This window comes from Galleria mellonella, unplaced genomic scaffold, assembly GCF_026898425.1.
Source record: "Galleria mellonella isolate WM207_F2 unplaced genomic scaffold, CSIRO_AGI_GalMel_v1 utg132, whole genome shotgun sequence".
NCBI lineage: Eukaryota > Metazoa > Arthropoda > Insecta > Lepidoptera > Pyralidae > Galleria > Galleria mellonella.
This window is the reverse complement of record NW_026441989.1, coordinates 4,021,901-4,040,894: the sequence shown is the minus strand read 5'-3', so window position 1 is coordinate 4,040,894 and position 18,994 is coordinate 4,021,901. Positions and strand designations below refer to the sequence as shown.

The following is an 18,994-nucleotide window of genomic DNA, read 5'->3' as shown; positions in this document are numbered from 1 at the left end:
ATTCATGCGATGATAGAATAAGAAAAGCGTATGTGTGGAAAGCCGATTTATGGAGCCGACTTTTTGGAATTGGTTAAAAACAAAATAATAAAAAATGTTCATTGTATCGATAATTACATGAACATGGAATATACGCCAGTGTATTCTATACCTATGTAACGTTATCACATTGTTTTCTGTTTTATTACTGGACATCACTTTAAGTCCAGTAGCCCCATGCAGTGGCTGTCTCCTGGCTTTATCGCAACACCATATCGACATGCAAATCTCCATCACGACACTCGTAGTACTTCAACTAACAAGTTTCGAGAAAACCGACCTGCGTCCATTCTCGGAAAATACAATTGAGCTATTTAATTTTTGGAGCCATTTTGTGTTGTTAATATTTTAAACGTAAGCGAGATTTAGTCTTAACATCATAGAGTTTTATGGTTTATGCTTTTAATGGCTTTGTATAACACTTATGTACCTATTTACTATTATGTTTCATCAGAGAAATAACGGAGGTAATATTTTGCAATTAAATAAGTCAATTATGTTGACATCAAGCGATAGTGTGTATGATTTTGAACACAATATAAACAAATTACCTATATATTTTTAGTAAATGAGATTAAAAAATCGAAGCTAAATTACACTTGCTTTATATTACAATTTGTTTATACTCGTACATAAAACTGCCTAATTTCTGAAACGTAAACAAATGCCTATATTAAATTTATAATATTGGTCGGAGCTCTAAGTTAAATACCATACTTTCAACAATATACAAGTTAGACGTGATAAAGTCAACGAAAACCCTAATATTACTAAAGTCAAATTTTCAGAAGTTTTTGATAGTTTATGGCCTAACTAATTCTTATTTGTACCTACTTTTATTGTTTTTATTATACACAGGTGGCCAGTTTCGAAACATCATGCTTAGGCGTATGGTATATTTAACAGCCCAAGTATTTTAAATTAACTTAATTATACCGATTGATCATATAATCGTTATAATGAAGTGCCATCAAAAAGTCAATACAAACAATGCATTATTTATAAAGAACTTGTATGCTATCATCATGCAATTTAGATGAATCTAACGACGCGACGACGTCGCATTCATTAGAATCTATCAAGTCGTGTTTATGTTACACTTTGATAAAGAAATCACAAACGAAATATTACGTTACGTCTTTCGGCAGTTAGATAAACAAATAAACAATGTCTAGATAGTTTTTATTTAGAAATACATTTCTTGTTAGTGGGAACATACGAATCTGTCCAATGTAACATGTAACTTTATAGTGGCACTAACACGTTTAGTGTCTGCCCATTCTTCACTATAACCGTTTCAGGACATTTTTATTTGTTGTGCTCTGAAAGCTTGATTTAACCATTGCAAATGTTTGTAGACGAACAGAGCGTATAAACAGCTTTTGTAAAATTCTCCATTCCATCCAAAAGTTTAAACGATTCTCGATTGCTATTTTATAATGCCAGATGTTCTATGTATGTTTGTTATTTCCGATTTCATAGTTTACATTAGATACATTATATATATAGATTATATAAATAGATTACATAAATATTCTTTACATTATTTCCTTTAAAGAACAATCTAAAAGCGTTGTTTTGGTTTATTCACTAGTAGCGCTAATGCTATGTAAATAAACACATGAGATTAGATAAATCAGTATCTGGGTAGGACCTACGAGTATATAACCTCGTATATAAGTTACTATAAGTTGATATCACTGTATTGTGCTGGTTGTGTTCATAAAATCAAAACAGACCTAGTTTATATATCAGATTATTGGATTGATATGTTCTAAAAATAGGTTTTTATTATTATATATATGTTATGAAGTAGGTATAAATCCTTACTAATATTATAAATATAGAAATGAGTTTGTGTGTTTGTTACTTTATAGCGCCTTAACAGCTAATTTAATCACTATGAAATTTACTATACACATACTATATGGGATGGAGAAGGATATAGGCAACTATTTATCCCGCTCAATCAACATATACCGGTCACGCGGACGAAGTCGTGGGTAAATGTAAGTGGGTAATGTATATTTTTATTTAGAGCCACACAAAAGTAAATTGAATATACCTAATGTATTCTAATATTTAAATTTGTATTTGAAAATATAAAACGAAAATTAATAAAATAATCTATGAATATATAAATAAAACATTGATTCATAGTCAATTAAGAATGGCTGGACCAAACTACTATTTTTTTTTAAACTGTTGGATGAAATTTTTTAAATTTCGTCAGGATAGCGTCTGTCTGGTTAGACAGTTTAAAATAGAACTCGAATATTAAATAAAATCTCTGATAGACAGGCGACGTCTACAAGCAACAGTCGTATTTTGGAGTTAATTTAATAATAAGGAACGACGTGTATTGATCGTAGGGTGTATATATAGATATATATATATATATATATATGTATATATATATATATATATATATGTATATATATATATATATATATATATATATATATATATATATATATATATATATATATATATATATATATATATAGGTGCAGGTGATCGTGAAACCGAAATTGTGATAAATTTCGCTTCTAAAAATTTTTTATTATTAAAACTTTCATAAAGTATAAATATTATATTTTATTTGAGAAATAATAACTAGATTAACAAACATCCGGGTTCTTTATTGTCGGCAAAAATACATATAAGTGAAACATAGATGGTTAAAATAAATTATATTTTTAATAAAATACTAAAGTAAATAGTTCTGATTTCCAGTTAGAAGCAGTTAATATCCAAAATATTACTACAGAATTTTACTGTTACTATCCATAATGAGGGTGGCGGCCTCTGATGACGCAAGTTTGTAGACAGTCATTATTGTACACGAAGAGTTTAACGTGCTATGGATTTATTTAAATGTATTTTCAATGACAAAATAAGTGGTAATAATTTTTATATGATTTTTTTTTTATTACGGGGTACAGAAGTATAAAACCTTAGTTTTAAGGAATGGCGATGCATGAAGGGTATCATCCACGACATAGTACACTAATATTCATATTATTGTTCATGTCTATAGACGATGGTTACCACTGTCCATCAGGTGGGCAGTCAGCTTGTCTAAGTTCCATAAAAATAATCTAATATGTATCTGAAAATTCTTAAGTTCAAAGAACTTGGATTCAATCTTGTGATTCTCGGTAGTCCTGACTGCAGTCAAGCATTGTTTATTTAAAACAATAACTGTTCACTTATCGTTTGTGTATGTATCAACTGAATAATGGACTCTTCGTCGTGCACATTTCGTATCATCGCCCTGTGAGGCAACGGCCTAAACAAATATTGCGTGCACGAAAAGTCGTTTAGAGAGGTTATCTCTTGCAGAAAATTGCTTTGCATCTCTAAGGAAATATCACATGAGACGAAATCACTTCCGACGACGACATTGGGACGAATTCGTAGGTTACAAAGCCACTTGTAAGCAGTAATTTTTTTTATAACGTGAATTTGTGACTTTTATACAAAAAAAAAAAAAAAAAAAAAAAACTATATATAACTATTATATCTATGGTATTTCATTGAGAATTTGTGACCGAACTTTTATTTAGATTTATTTCTAAGTTACCGAGAATATAAAGTAAAATAAAGTATGCACAAAATAAATACCGACGTACATGAAAATCTTTATTTTTATTCAAAAGGTTTTTACACCTGAAATATAAAAATGAAAGTGATGTACAACTGGCATGTTATTGTCTGCATTTCACAGTAATTTTATATATGAATGTGATGTTTCTGTTATACGGAACGATATTTTTTAAGGTAATGTTTTCAGATTTAGAAGTCCGCTTATGATTTCACGCTTGTCTGCCTAACTACATGTAGCTGAATTATATCTTCAAAAGAAAGAGAATCTCAATTCATTTAAATTTTTTTATGATTCTGTTACGTGGTTACAACGCTAATACTGTACCGATTTTTACAATTCCTTTTGTGATCGATAGACATATTAATTTTATAACGATTAAAGTTGCAATCTTCGACTGTTGGTAGCCACACACATACTAATGGTAGCAGAATTACATAAAATAATTCTAATTAAATAACCAGTGATTAAAATTGCCGTTTTTCTTTGCGAAGTAAAATACTGTTTGGTGAAAATGTATGTGTGTTAATGAGTGTTTAGTGTTCTTTCTTTTTTGTGGAGTAAAATATTTATATTTTGGTCCACACTATAAAGTACTTGCATACTATATGATTAGTTTTCATGGAACAATAACATATATATGAATGTAGGTATTAAAATGTACACAGATATATTATTGTTATTATTTATTGAGTACTTATTGTTTTAGGGTTTGCACAGTTATAATATATCAACTTTCGGTTATAGACCGCTGCCCTATAACGTTTTTATTATAATAACATGTTTATAACATTGGATGATAAAATTGGTTGCGTGAGGGTGTGCAAAGAGGGTGTATGCACGTCACGCGAGTATCACGCAAGGGTACTCCTCACCATGACTGGTAATGTAGGTATTAGCACCGCATGTTTATACATTCTGTATTTATATTTTACTAATATAACAAAACTGTAACTAGACGATGTTTGTATATGTAAGATATTTAAGAAAAATTTATATGAGGGGTCTTAATAAGAACAATATAAGCCAAAGCGATAAACTAATACTTTAGTTGCTTTAATAATGTATCTTCGTAAGTTTTATACAAATAGATTTTGCTCTATAAAAACAGTGACTTCATTGTGACAATATTAATTTTGTTTAGTATTCTTATTTGATAAGAATATATTACTCTTTAAAAATGACAGTATTAATCGTATGTATACACTTACAAACACTCATACAAAGACACACATAAACACACACGCACGCTTGCACGCACGCACACGCACATATACACATAATTACAAGAAGATTGTTTTGCAAGAAACAGTTTACTGCTTTGTAAATAAATGGTAGTTTTAATCGTCTAAAAATTAACATGGTATCAACACGGGAGTGATCGATAGAAAAAAGGACTGTCAAAATAGATTTTAAATTAGCGAGGTGATCGTATAATTTACTTAAGCTGATAAGGGCACACGGTGTTGTAGGAAACTAATATTATAATTATAAATATATTTATACACATACAAAAATAAAAAAAAATACAGAATGTGATAATTTAAATTAAATGTAAAAAAAACATGAAATATAATTAATATTTGACATTAAATTGACATATAATTAAAAGGTGTGTCATGCACATTACGAGTACATCCATATGTTGTTTGAAAGAAATTGCGTTTCGCGATAAAATCGCCTCTTATTTTTCCTTTGTCAAATAGTTTTTGTAATTTTTCTTTTTGCGAGTATAACTAATTGAGACTTTATTAATCTATCTATTTAGATATTTATGAATGAAAGAAAATAAAGAAAGTTACTAGGTATATACATGTATGTAATTAAACATTCATTTAGTAGTTAAAGAACCGAATTGGTATTTTAAATAAATTCTGAATTCAATTTACATGTCTAGTAAAAATAGGTTCTCTCCATTACAGTCCTATTTTTGATTGTATCGTCAATCCATATTTATTAAACGTGACAGCTAACTCCATTGTTGTAACGGTAACTTCGTGTTCATAATATCTATAGTATTTTTTGTTTTAGTGAAATACTAGTCGATATATGTATATAAAAGGCATCTTTGGTAAAAAATGCGCTTTAGATTTCTTTGCTTTTAGTTATAGTTTAGTTTATCGTGAACTCAGTAGCTAAATAAGGTTTTTTTTTATACCACGAAGGTTTGCCACCTATATATAGTTCGTCTGATAAAGGGTCACTAGTCTATGGACGCTTATTAGGGCTGTGCGTCGCCGACCCTGAATAAACCTTAATACTTTCTTTTGCAATACCCCACACTGCAGTCTCTGGGAAAAAACCTCGGCATGGAGCTTATTCACCAGCCCGAGTGTTCACAGGAGAAAAATTCTTCGGAAACCGCGACGATTTAGGTTTTGGTAGTAAGGATAAATTACTATTGTAGTTATTGTATACTCATATTATCTTTTTTAATTTTGGAAGTAGGAAAGTTATTGAAATAGGCCAGCCACTTCCGATTGGCGTATCAAAATAAAATATACATTAGATTTTAAGTTATACCTTCAGGAATATAATTTTGCAAACTGCATTTAATTTGGTGTAATAGTTTTTGTGTAATGCCGGAACAAACATAAAGATAGATAGACAAGAATTCTAAAAAATATTATTAAAGCCATAACAGCTTTTATTGCTCTTATTAATACCTTTTATTATATCAATTTTCCTTAAATATCTTCTATGTATGTACATATTGACATCGTCTATTAATATTTTATTATATTAATAAGATGATATATAAATCAATAATGCTACGCTTATATTAATTTTTTTAGTATCTGTTAGAGTGTTTTTGGATATTTTTTATACTTATGAATATTTAAGATTCTAAGGAATATTAACTTTACCTAACCGAAGATCTCGTTCTATATCAAGGGAATTTCATCAAAACCAGTAATAATACGATCACAATATGATAGTAATACATGCCATAGTGGTTAGGATTATTGCCACATTAGATTGCTATTATGTAATTCTCTCAGTTAATTACTCCAACTAAGACAGGCTGTGCCAGCGTCGGTTCACCGCTGTAATCTAGGGTACGGAACTTAGGCCGTTATGTCTACGGACGCGCAACCACAAAACCACTGAGCTATAGTGGGCTAACTGTACTAAGTATTAAAACAAATGACATCATATCATCATCATCATCATGTCAGCCTCTAACTTTCCACTGCTGAACATAAGCCTTCCCCTTGGGGGGTTTACCAGTAGTTGCCAATTGCGGCAGGCAGTTTCGCAACCGCAGTTAGGCTTTGGAGATGTTTAAAGAGGGGCGGTACTGCCCATCCTTTGCCCTACCTTAGTCGCCTCTTATGATACTTACGGGATAGGAAGGGGTGGCCTATTTTATGCCGGGATCAAACGTGACAACAAATAAACACGGGAAAATAAATGACATGTTATGATATAAAAAAAATATTTTGAAACTAATTTGTTATATTATGGTATTACGTCATTTACCTATAATTTCTCAGTTAAGCACTGGCACAGTGTGTTTTATTGTTTTTTCTCTAGTTATAAACTGGGTAATATAAATTTTATTTTTGTTTATATTGCGTCTGTTGACATATGTTTGTCGAGAATATTATCATAGCTCAACAATTAAAACGTTTCAGAAAAGAATAAGTAGAGAGACGTTCTGTAATTCACCAAGCTCAAATTTTTTTTCATCATAATTCAACTTTAGTCGTGTCAAAATTTTAATTGGAAGAAAACGAGAGTATGCGAGTACTTTCTATATATCTAATCATTAAAACAGGTTAAAAAATAAGTAAAGATATTGTGTTATTATTGAATTAATACTCGTATTGACATCCTTTTTAAATCGTTTACCATCAAACGGACTGTGTGCTTGTTTGCCGCCTTTGAGGCATAAAAAAGGTGACTGTGAACAGTTTGAACATGGCTGTGTTTCGGTTTGAAGGGTGGGATACAGCAGTGAATTTACAGAGTAGAGAGGCATAATAGCATACTCTGTTGTATTCATGGTACTGTTTATATCTATAGGCGATGGTTACCACTTTCCATCGTCAGTTTGTTTCTCATTCTAAGTTGCATAAAAAAAGAGAATAAAAATATTGCCGACATGGTAAATACTTCTCATGTACATGAATATATAAGGATAAGTATATCTCTGTATTAAAAATATAATGGATTGTTATGTAAAATTTTGTTTCTATTTATCCTTTCTTTTGAATTTCCAAAATTGATTTTAATTGTAGGTAACTAATCAATATTCACGGTGCAACGGGGGGCACTGCAGCAATTATGGGGGAAAACGGTACTTAAACTAGGGGAGCTCATTGGAATATGGAGAGACCAGTGAGTCATGCGGACGGACGGCCAGACGGCGCCATGAGCAATGCACTGTCTTGCTCACCCACCCTCCTCACTTTAAAATTACAGAGCGTGATGAATATATTACAAAGTAAACAAGGTGAATAATAAGATTTTACGTATACTTAATTGCAAACATGCTGCAATTATGTTTTGTACAATTGTTGAAGAATATCTATTGTACAAAATTCAGACAAAAATAATAAAGAGAAACACAAATAAATATCGTAAATAAAAAATAGATACAATTAATTTATAACGTTTAATTCTACTAACATTATAAATGTAAAAGGTTGCTCCTAAAGATTTCTGTCATTGTTACTCAGTCAAGTTTAAACAAATCAGAGTACTTATTGGTATGAAACTTGTTAGAGCTACTTAGTTTGATCATATCCTAGATTGATCCATATTACTCTATGGATTTACTTTATTTTCGGTTATGTTTCGGGCACGTTTAGTAATTAACAAGAGTTCGGTACGCCCGAGGAGTGTGTATCAAATTTAATTCAATCAAATCAGTTTAGCCGTATTTAGGTATAGTTGAAATTTGAATAAATATTATTAATTATCAAGTACTTAGTTAAACAACTTAAGATAGCGTTTCACAAAAGAGACGATGACTTCAATCGTCACAAAAATGGAACCCAAATCAGCTGTCATGTCATCAAATATTATATATCATAAGAAAATTATTAATTTTTGTAATGAAATTTTATTAGTTTAGACATATAGTTATTAATATTAAGCAAGTATAAAAAATATTTATTACAAGTATTTTTATGTTTTTATGAATTAAGTTTATTTTAGAGATTCCAAGCATGCATATACAGGGCCATATTAAACATGTCGGGGCCTCTGGGCAATGCTCATCTCGTTTATAAAAAAAATACTGCTATAATATTATATTATTCTACACATAATAACTAAAACTCGTTACGAAATGTAGGTATAAAAATATTACGATGTAATATGAAAAAAATACAATAATATTTTTATTGTGAATTTGTTGAATACAACTTTTCATATTTTCATTTAAATAAATTTTCTCGAAAATAATTTTATTCGCGGTGCGGGACCCCTAGCCGATGGGCGACCTCTAGGCAGTTGCCTACACTGTGTTATGGATAATCGACCCTGCGGACATAGCTAGTAATTAGATTTAACTATTATATGTATACAATATACCCCTTATTCATAAAAATTAAAACGTCCGACAAACCTATTTTAACTATTAGTGTGTTTTATTACTGTCTTTCAAATTGAGAAATTAGTGCAAAACAAAAGAACAAAACACTTTAATAGCTAAAATAGGTTTATAAAAAATATAACAATTATATGAATAAGAGGGTTTTTCTTTAACCCTTTCAGAACTGGCGTGCACAATTGTAGACATAAGATATAATTTAAAAAATAAATATTAAAATCTCAAGCTTTCCGATTGAAAAGGGGTTGTATTCGTTTGTTCACTAATAAACTACTCAATTTAATACTACTTACGCCATTTTTTAGGATATTCTAGCGTTTTTCGACAATTTGCGACTAGTGTCCGTGCGTGATTTGAACTGTACAGGTGAGCTTTATATTTAATTTAAAAAAAATTAAATTAGTGCATGAAATCATCTGGAAAAAATATAAACGAATATCTAATATTATTGGGGTCATGTGTAACGTAATATTTGTGTATTTTTTTATTACCTTATATTGGTAATCTCGATTTTTATATTTGTGCTCAATTGTTCCCATCAGGATTTAACTGAGTTTTTCTTATTGTTCACGGTTTTTTACAAAAATATGTTTTGTTTATATTTTTAACGTTTTATTAATCATTTTTGTAAGATAAATATATAAAATGAATTATGATATTGTTTACTTATATTTTCAGATGCAAAAACACCAATATGTCCTCATTGGAGGCGTTACAAGTATGATAAGATGAAGGAGATCTTTCTGACTTATTATTATCATCTGATGACGAAGATAATTATTATGGAGATTCAATTTGTCGAGCAAATTGAATCTAGCAGCTAATGCTAGAATTAGCGCAGATGTCATTTACCAAAACTAAAGGGAGTTTTTTCCACCTGAATTTGATGACAATGAAGGACCTAGCGAATTGTATGACGGCGTCCCTGCTTTACTTTGACAATAATTTTTCATCATACCATTTACTACAAATCCTAAAACAAAAAGGTATTATGGCCGCATGCACAGCTCGTGTTAACAGATTTGTTAAACCACCGTTTTTAAGTGACAAGGTAACAAATAAGAAGCCTAGGGGTTTTTTTCAAGAAGTATGTAGCAGAGACGGAGATGTAACTGATGTTAAGTGGTTGGACAATAAGATTACCCATTTGGCTTCCAATTTTGTTGGTATAGGTGACAAGGACTTAGTAAAGAGATGGTGTAAAAAAAGAAGCGATATATTGAGGTTGCGCGACCTGAGGTCTTAAAGCGCTATAATCATGCAATGGGTGGCGTTAATTTATTAGATCAACTTATGAGCTATTACAGAACATTTATAGAATCAAAAAAATTTACTCTGCGTATGATATTTTATGCATCGGATGTGGGAGTTCTTCAGGCATATCAAGAATACCAAATAGATAACGACTTGTAACGGCACACCTAAAAAGCAAGGACTTACTTTACTTTCGTCGTCGCTTGGCTGACAGTTTGGTGCTACAAGATAAATGTTCTACCACCAAAAGAGGTCGACCAAGTAGCAGTAGTAGCTCAACGATGCAAATTATACCAAGAAGGCCAGGAGAGATTCGTCCTGCAGCTGAAATAACTCGTGACGGTGTTGGGCATTTCCCTAAACATGACGATGGAACTGGGACTAGGTGTAAAATGGTGAGATGCAAGGAAAAATCCCGTGTAAAATGCAAAGTTCATTTATACCTAACCAAAGACAAGAATTGCTTCTTGGCTTTCCACACATAGATAAAGATTTTTTTTTCCTAATTATTGTTCTTACTGTGTTTTTATATTTGTACCAATAACTGATTATGCCAAAAAACTAATAAATGTTTATTTTATCACAAAGAAAAAATTTAACTACGTTAATTCATTTATAATTTTGTAATAAAAATGTTTTTAAATTAATATTATTTCATTTCAGAACAACTTCGTATACCTTATTCTTATTACTATGTAGGACGGGAGTCCACATTTGTGCACATTAAGAAAAACTAGATTTCCTCGAAAAATGTAAAGCAAATTTTTTTTTTATTTATTTTTTTTATAGTCTCCTTATTATACTTTAGACACATGGAATTTACCAAATCCATCGGATGAAAAAAAATAATTCAGTTCTGAAAGGGTTAATGTAGAATGCAGAATAATGTTTGGACAGTGGTATTTATGTAAATGATGGTAAATGATTATCTTTTCATTTTGTATAAGATAAATTGTAAATTTATTGCAACTATGGATACGTATTATTGTAAGTTATTTAAATATGGATATCAGTATAGCATACAATTAGATAATTATCCATGCTGTGTCTGTACCCATGCAATATTGTCCATAATATCTGTATAATAACATTATTATAGAGCTAAAAGACCTATTATTACGTACTCTATATTATTATAATATATATTTACATTTTAGATTCTATAGATACAGCATCGAGCCTGAAAAACGGGTCAACTTTTTGTTAGCTAATTGTCAAATGTTATTAGTGTTTTCTATACTTACGCGCATAATGTACCTTGACATATCTATAATTATTTATTTAATGAATAAAATGAATTTTTGCGCATTAAAAAGGTGTAAACATTATAAGACAAAATAAAAAATATAGAAGTTATAAAGGAATCACTCATACCTATTTATCACGCAAAATTTTATGAAAAAGTTGACCCGCTTTTTGCGAAGCATTTGTATGGAGACACTATATATATAATCTAAGATTTATATATAAATGTTTATGTACCTGTCGGTACACTATAAAATAGTCTTGTCACAAAATACTTTGCTGTCGATTCAATCGATTTCTCTACTAGACTGCCTGTAATATAAATGCGTTGTATGCATATACAATACAACATGTAGTATTACGACCGATGCAATAACATGAGTAAATTATTATTTTTGCCGGCGGAAGTCTGTTTAGCATATAAAGGGTTTCATTGATCGGCGCATTAGATAAAAATTTTATTACATTGGCGAGATTGGCCGCCAACGGGAACATTGCAGCGAAACTGACAGTTTTAAGAAAAAAAAAAATGTTAACGCTCATTTTGTTTTATTTTTATCAACATTTGCACATAGTACTTACAGTGTAAGTAAATTTGAAAGATAAAAACATTATATTTTTTAATAAATAATTAAAACATAAACCTATACTGATGAATTTATTTTTTAAAGGTTTCAGGTTCGATCCTTGTACAATACAAACATTATATTATCTTCATGAACAAACTTGTTTATTTGGTTCACGGCTTTTCTAATAATTACAGTTTGTATATATATAGTAATTAAGTTATTAATTACTACATATATATATAAACTAATTTAAGTATTATATCGATATAGTGCAGTTTGTAATCTATAAATTTTTATTATATTGCTATTTATGTTTCGTATAAGGAAGGATGTATGCGAGACATCAGTAATCGTTTACATATTACAGTATGGAGGAAATTCTGATTTATAGGTAATATATTTATAGTTGGTTACGTGAATTCCATTTAGTGGTTATGACTTTAAATATATATGATAGGGCTATGACGGTGGGTAGCAGTATGCTTCCTTTACAACTATGTTCGGGTTAGTCCATTTCAATAAAATTTCAACAAATTTGCAACGTTGGTTAATTTTGTTGCGTTAATAATAGTACCGCTTATGACTCAAAGCTTTTAAGAGAAGTATATTAAGGTTGAGTCGGAGAATCTTAGGACGACTCCGTATCTATATTTTTTACATGGTATAGAATTACCATAAAGAATAGCAATTTTTTTAGTATTTATATACAATTGATTTTTATCGCCTTTTAATATTCTAAATCAGTGTTTTTCAACGTGTGGGTCTCTATAAGGGGGTCGAGAAAACTACCTTGGTAAAAAAACAAGGTTATAAAGATAAATTTGTTAAGAATTAAGATAATTAAAACATTTGTATATTAATACAAATTAACAAAAAATAAGTCAGGGGTCGCGAAATATTTTTTCATACTTGGGCGTAATAAAAAAGGTTGAAAAACGCTGTTGTAAATCATCAAATTACTGTATAATTTTAATGAGTAATTGATATTGTGGATTGGTTATGATCATGGTAACCTAAGTGGTTATTTATATTATTATTCTACTAATATTGTTATAATTAAGATTTGTAAAGATATTTGTTAACACATATATACCAAAACATATTTAAACATCAAACATAGTAGTCAACGTCGTAAGTTGGAACTTAGGTAACAATAAATTTTTAAAATTTCTCTATAATACTCTATAATTGTGTATATTTTGGTAATTTAGTAAAAAAATGAGTTTTTAATAAAATAATTAAAATAATTTTGTACTGCAATAAACATACAGTTAAAGCCAATACCTGATTTATATAATATTTTTTATAATACACGTCAAAAGTCGATAAATGTGGAACCAACTTTTCGACACTTCGCGAGCTCATATTCATTTCGAAGCAGGTACTTAAGAAGGCCTCTTCAACAACACTTCATATGATGGGATCTGATATTTTTTTGTCACCCGAATGTTCGACGTAGGTGCGAGACGATTTGTCTAAAAAAATAAAACCGTTGTAACCAAGGGTCACATTTTATTTATTTTATCAAAGGTTTTAGACTAAACTGCAAAAGATGTAACTTTACAGCACAGACGTTTTTTTACTATACTATAGAGATAGATACACAAATAAACAGACAAACATGACGATATCATAAGGCCTTTTTGCTACTGATCGCTAAAAGATTATGTTTATAAAATAAAAATGAATATATTAAAATTCTTGTGTATGGGTATATACAGCGTCGGACTGGCCATATAGCCGAGGTGACATTTGCCAGCCGGGCCCCAGTCTGTGTGGGCCCCTCATGGGCCTGACTTGCGGGGCTTGTGGTGCCGTTACCAAATGGTACAACTACCATCATCTAGTAGTCTCAGGCCCCGGGCTTGTGGTCAGCCACCCGGGCCTTCCAGCCCAGTCCGCCCCTGGGTATATAAATAATGAAGAAACAATTAACAATAAATTTAAAGGGACATGAACATGCAGAAACTATTTATATACATGGCAGTGTTCCAGTCAAGTTATTGCAGCTAAGTCGATGTGGTTAATTTTGAGTCTACTTTAAAAAGCAATTTGTGGCTAAATGGTACGCCTGAAAGAATGTAATGTAATGATATTTAATGAAAATGTTATAGTATTATTATTTAAAGTGTTTATTGTATGAATATTTAAATTGCTTCTTTGTATACTCAGTATATATAGTGAATATTGGATCCTGTAGGTAAGAGTCAAGTATTGTTATTAAATTATATATCTAACTCGTTAATCTATCTGTCAAATATTGCCGAGTGAGCGTATTTTTAAGACGACCTAATTTGGACTGCTTAAAATGACTAAGTAGTAGTTAATAAATATAATATCGTGTCTAGCGGTATTAAGAATTGGAGGAGACGGACTGGTAGACGGACGGACGTACCGCATGTACTCATGCGGGATCTTTTTATAGATCAGGCGCCGCAAATAAAATCGAATCAGACGCACGCTTACCGTCGCGACGTCCTTCTGTACCAGACACAACAATCCCTTTCCTATAGTTATGCAATTGAATTTTGAACTTTATGTGTGTGCCGTAAAATCCCCAATTGAATCTATAAGCGGTAAAATTTACTTTGTTGTGTTGGTCGCGTAGTCCAAGGAACTTTCACTGCGTTCGATGCCCTGTCAGTTACGAGTCCATAGAGAAAATATTTTAACCATTGGAACTTTGTTTTGTTTTATTATTTACGTAATACAGAAATTACAATTCTAATTAATATCTATAAGTCGTAAAATTTATATTTCAATGTCATAAAAATAATATTGTATTAAAATGGTAAGAAAAATAAGATTTAAATACGGTTTTAGTCTAAATATAGCAATGTAAAACAAGGACTTACCCGCTGTCTCTCGCAGCGATTTATTGGCTCCGGAGAGAACTTGCGGTGACTACGCTTCAAATCTGCTGTTTTCAGGGTACCTGACAAAATCGCCAGACCCCATTTTCCCCTATCACTTTCTGCAATCGATTGCTCGAATTGAAAGAGAAATGGCATACTACGGTGCCGCTTCGTGACTTTAAATGGGCATCCGAATGAACTGGAGTAATAAATGGATGGTGCAATGCGATAGGTTACTCAGTCATTCATCTTAAACATCGAATGAAGGTGGCAAGCCAATTTAATTTAGTTATATTTTTACGGCGGTTATGCTGAAATGAAATGCTATTTAGTCATTATTCTTTAGTTACAAAGTAGGTTGGGTTGGTACTAACGTGTTAAAAAGACCAATGTCTTTTATAAAGAAAATATACGATAATAATACAAAAGAAAGTTGGGCTCTGAACAGGTTTTTTGTGTTAGCGACATAGGTTAATGATATTCATGAATGACTTTTAATATAGCTTTTGTTGCTTCAAACAACCAGAGAGAATAAAAGAACCCGTCGAGGTCATTCAAGCAAAAGGAGACAAAGTATAATGTAACTAAAATTTCATGAAGTACGTACCTACCTAATTATTAAACATAATTCAACTGGTACCCGCAAAATGAAGTATAAAAGATGTTAATAAAACAATACAAAGTTTTGTAAAAAAGACAGTAAAACGGTTTTCTTTCTCGAAGAAAGAGTGTAGCTTTAATGATGTGACCCCGGCCTAATGTCCCGTGGCCATTACTTAGTTGTCCTAATGGATATTTACTCTGGGGGCAAACATAAAAAGTCACATCTTGAAGAGAAGTCGATAGTTAAGTATAACGTTTAATGTGTAGGTATCCTATGGTCTATTTACGTACATTTGTTTATTTTATAATATCACAAAGAAACTATTTCCTTGTGTTGTTTTAAGAGTTTTTGATTTATATTTTACGTTAATTTTAAACTTTCGCGTTGTTTACACATATTTTAAATATACACTCTTTTACATTGCGTTAAGTCCCGATTGTGTATTTAAAATATATTTTACGTATGAAATACGCTACTATTTTTAAGCTACTTTAAAGAGTAGAAGGTCTTTAATGTATAATTTTTTTATATTACGTGATTTTTTAGGCTATTTTTAATTATAATGAATACTAAATATAGTCATAGATAATGTGTAATATACTTACAAGCTGTATTGCTATTTGATATTTCGTAAGTATGTATATCAACAAAATGACAATGAATATAAAACATATTTCAGTATTATCGGTTTGCGGTGATATTGTGGTTAACTTATCTATTGAATAACACTAAATAATCATGGTGTTGTTTAAGAGGGTGATGTTTGACTTTTGGTGATGTTGTGTATAGTTTTATTGCAGCTTCGTCCTCGCAACAGAAAATATGATGGGTTAAATAAGTGAAATATTAGTTTCAGATACGTGTGTTTTATAAAAAAGATTTATTGCCCAAAGCCTAAATAAGTGGCAAAATTATTGATAGAATCGTTATTGCTAATGAGTCCATGAAATAGAAAAAGATGGCGTGCGAGCATTAAATAAAAAGTTTCTATCAATAGATTCGTTTGTTGCTTGTTTACCTGGCAGAAAAAATTAGAATTTAAATACATGGTAATCTATACTAATATTAAAAAGAGGAATGATCTGTTTGTTTGTAATGGATAAAATAAAAAACGAAACAATTTTTTAAAAATCTTTCATCTATAGAAAGATGCATTATCAGGAAGTAACATAACTTAGTCCATATTGTTTAAAAAAAAAATAGAGATCCCTATGAAAATTACTAATAATAAATGTAATAAAAATTAATAATTGATGTAATTGACGGTATCAAAAATGAGCCTATTAAAGTTAATATAAAAAAGCTATCTCTCTACTTGTGGGAAGTCAGGGCAGATTACTAGACTTTAATATAATAATAAATATTAGGACTAATATTTCAACACACAGTAAGACGTAAAGCTATGGAATTGGAATTGCGGGCAATTTTTTGGCACCTGATTGTTTACAACGTAAATAGTTATTTCAAATACAACAACGTCTGCGTGAGAAATTACATGCTACCTTTTAAAAGTAATACCTATAAAAAGTTAGTAAAATAAACATACCATCGTTCATATAGATTTTATTTGAGCAATTTCCAACTCTATGACGTCAATGTTCGTACAAGAATAGAAAGAAAACAAAGATTGTTGCAGCAGCAGCGTTTTAAAACAATGCAGTGTGGGCAGCTGGAATTAATGTAAACTTCGCGTGTTCGATGACCTTGAGAAATGCAAAGCTATTCTTAATGTACACATACCTACTTATTAGTTAAGACTGAAAACGTCGAATAATCGATATAGAATAATATATAAATAACAATCCTTATTAATATTATAAATGTAAAGGAAATTTGTTTGTTACTACATAGCGCTTTAACGGTTTAGTCAGTCACTATGAAATTTGGTATACATTTACTACATGGGATGGAGAAGGATATAGGTCACATGGACGAAGTTGCGAGTAAATACATACATATGTATGTTTATATATATAATTTGATTTGATTATATAATAATAATCGAATAAGATTTCTAGAATTTATATACATACTCGTAATGTTATGCCTTGTAGTCTTGATGTTTAATTTTAATAAAGTATTCGGACAAATTGGATGATACTACAGACATTAATTAAAAGAAATTGAGGCTAAATTTGATTAAAAATATTTAAACTACAATAGATGTATTTATTATATTTAAATTTTTCTCCTAATCCTAAATGGCAAGTACTGGGAGAAGACTAAGTTCAGCAAAGGACTGCAGTAGGCCGATTATGAGGATGTATATAATGATTTTTTTTTTAAATTTATAGATTGGTGAAATTAACTTGAAAGTAATATAGAAGTAAGATACTCTTTATTAACTAAGATCGTCAAAATTGGTTTACAATTGGCGAAGATTACAACGCGAAGAACGCAAAAATAATACTTAAAAATCTTTTCATTTTTTATAAAATCGGTTGCAAATAAATTTACAGTGATACTATTTAAATAAGTGTCCATCTAAATACGCATATTTATAAAGTTAAAAATATCACAATTGTTAAATTTTCAAGGACGATTCGACCATGTTGTAGTAAAATATATATTTAATAGCTACTACATATAAATGAGATCATTACGTCAAGGCATTATCGTCTGTTATTTTTATAATAGGTACATTATTAATGAATGATAGAACAAAATAATGAGATTGTTAGTTGTTATATTCAATGAATATTATTAGAGGAATTAATTATATTTTAAAGTTAAACAAAGCAAAATAATAATAAATGAATACAAATTATTTATAACTATTATTTTATTTTTATGTTTATTATTATTATTCTATGGTATAACAACCGTTTCCCGTGTTTTAAGATGCGAAAGCTAAGCTAGCTAGGCTAAGGGAGCTTAATAGTCGAGGGATGGGCAGTAGCGTCCCTCTTGAAAAGCCACCAAAATCGCGGTTGCCAATTCGCCTGCCAAGCGGGACAACTACTAGCAAAATCCCCCTTTTAGGGAAAGTTTATAATAATAATAATAAACTCTTTATTGCGCACAGTAGAGATGTATACAAGGAGTATTTATACAGAATGTCCAACAGTAGACAATTAACGGTTGATATAATAATAATAAAGAAAAACAACCGTTATCAACTTTTATTAGGCAAGAAGATAGCTTGATTTGAGTTTCTTTCTAGTATAAATTATATTAAAATTATGCTAAAAAGAAACTATTTAAATTATAATAAATTTAGTACGAAATTAATACAAGAAACCCTATGGTTTGCAAAAG

The 18,994-nt window shown here is 30.3% G+C and overlaps 1 protein-coding gene and 1 long non-coding RNA gene across 2 annotated transcripts in view; both read left to right on the top strand.

The window, feature by feature from the left end:
* The window catches only part of LOC113518050 (major facilitator superfamily domain-containing protein 12-like), a 202,078-nt gene that overhangs the window by 23,723 nt on the left and 159,361 nt on the right, over positions 1-18,994 (top strand). The window lies entirely within an intron of this gene.
* LOC128202507 (uncharacterized) lies at positions 9,392-11,110 on the top strand. Its single transcript, XR_008253820.1, has 2 exons — positions 9,392-9,575; positions 9,888-11,110. It is a non-coding gene; the product is annotated as an uncharacterized LOC128202507 (long non-coding RNA).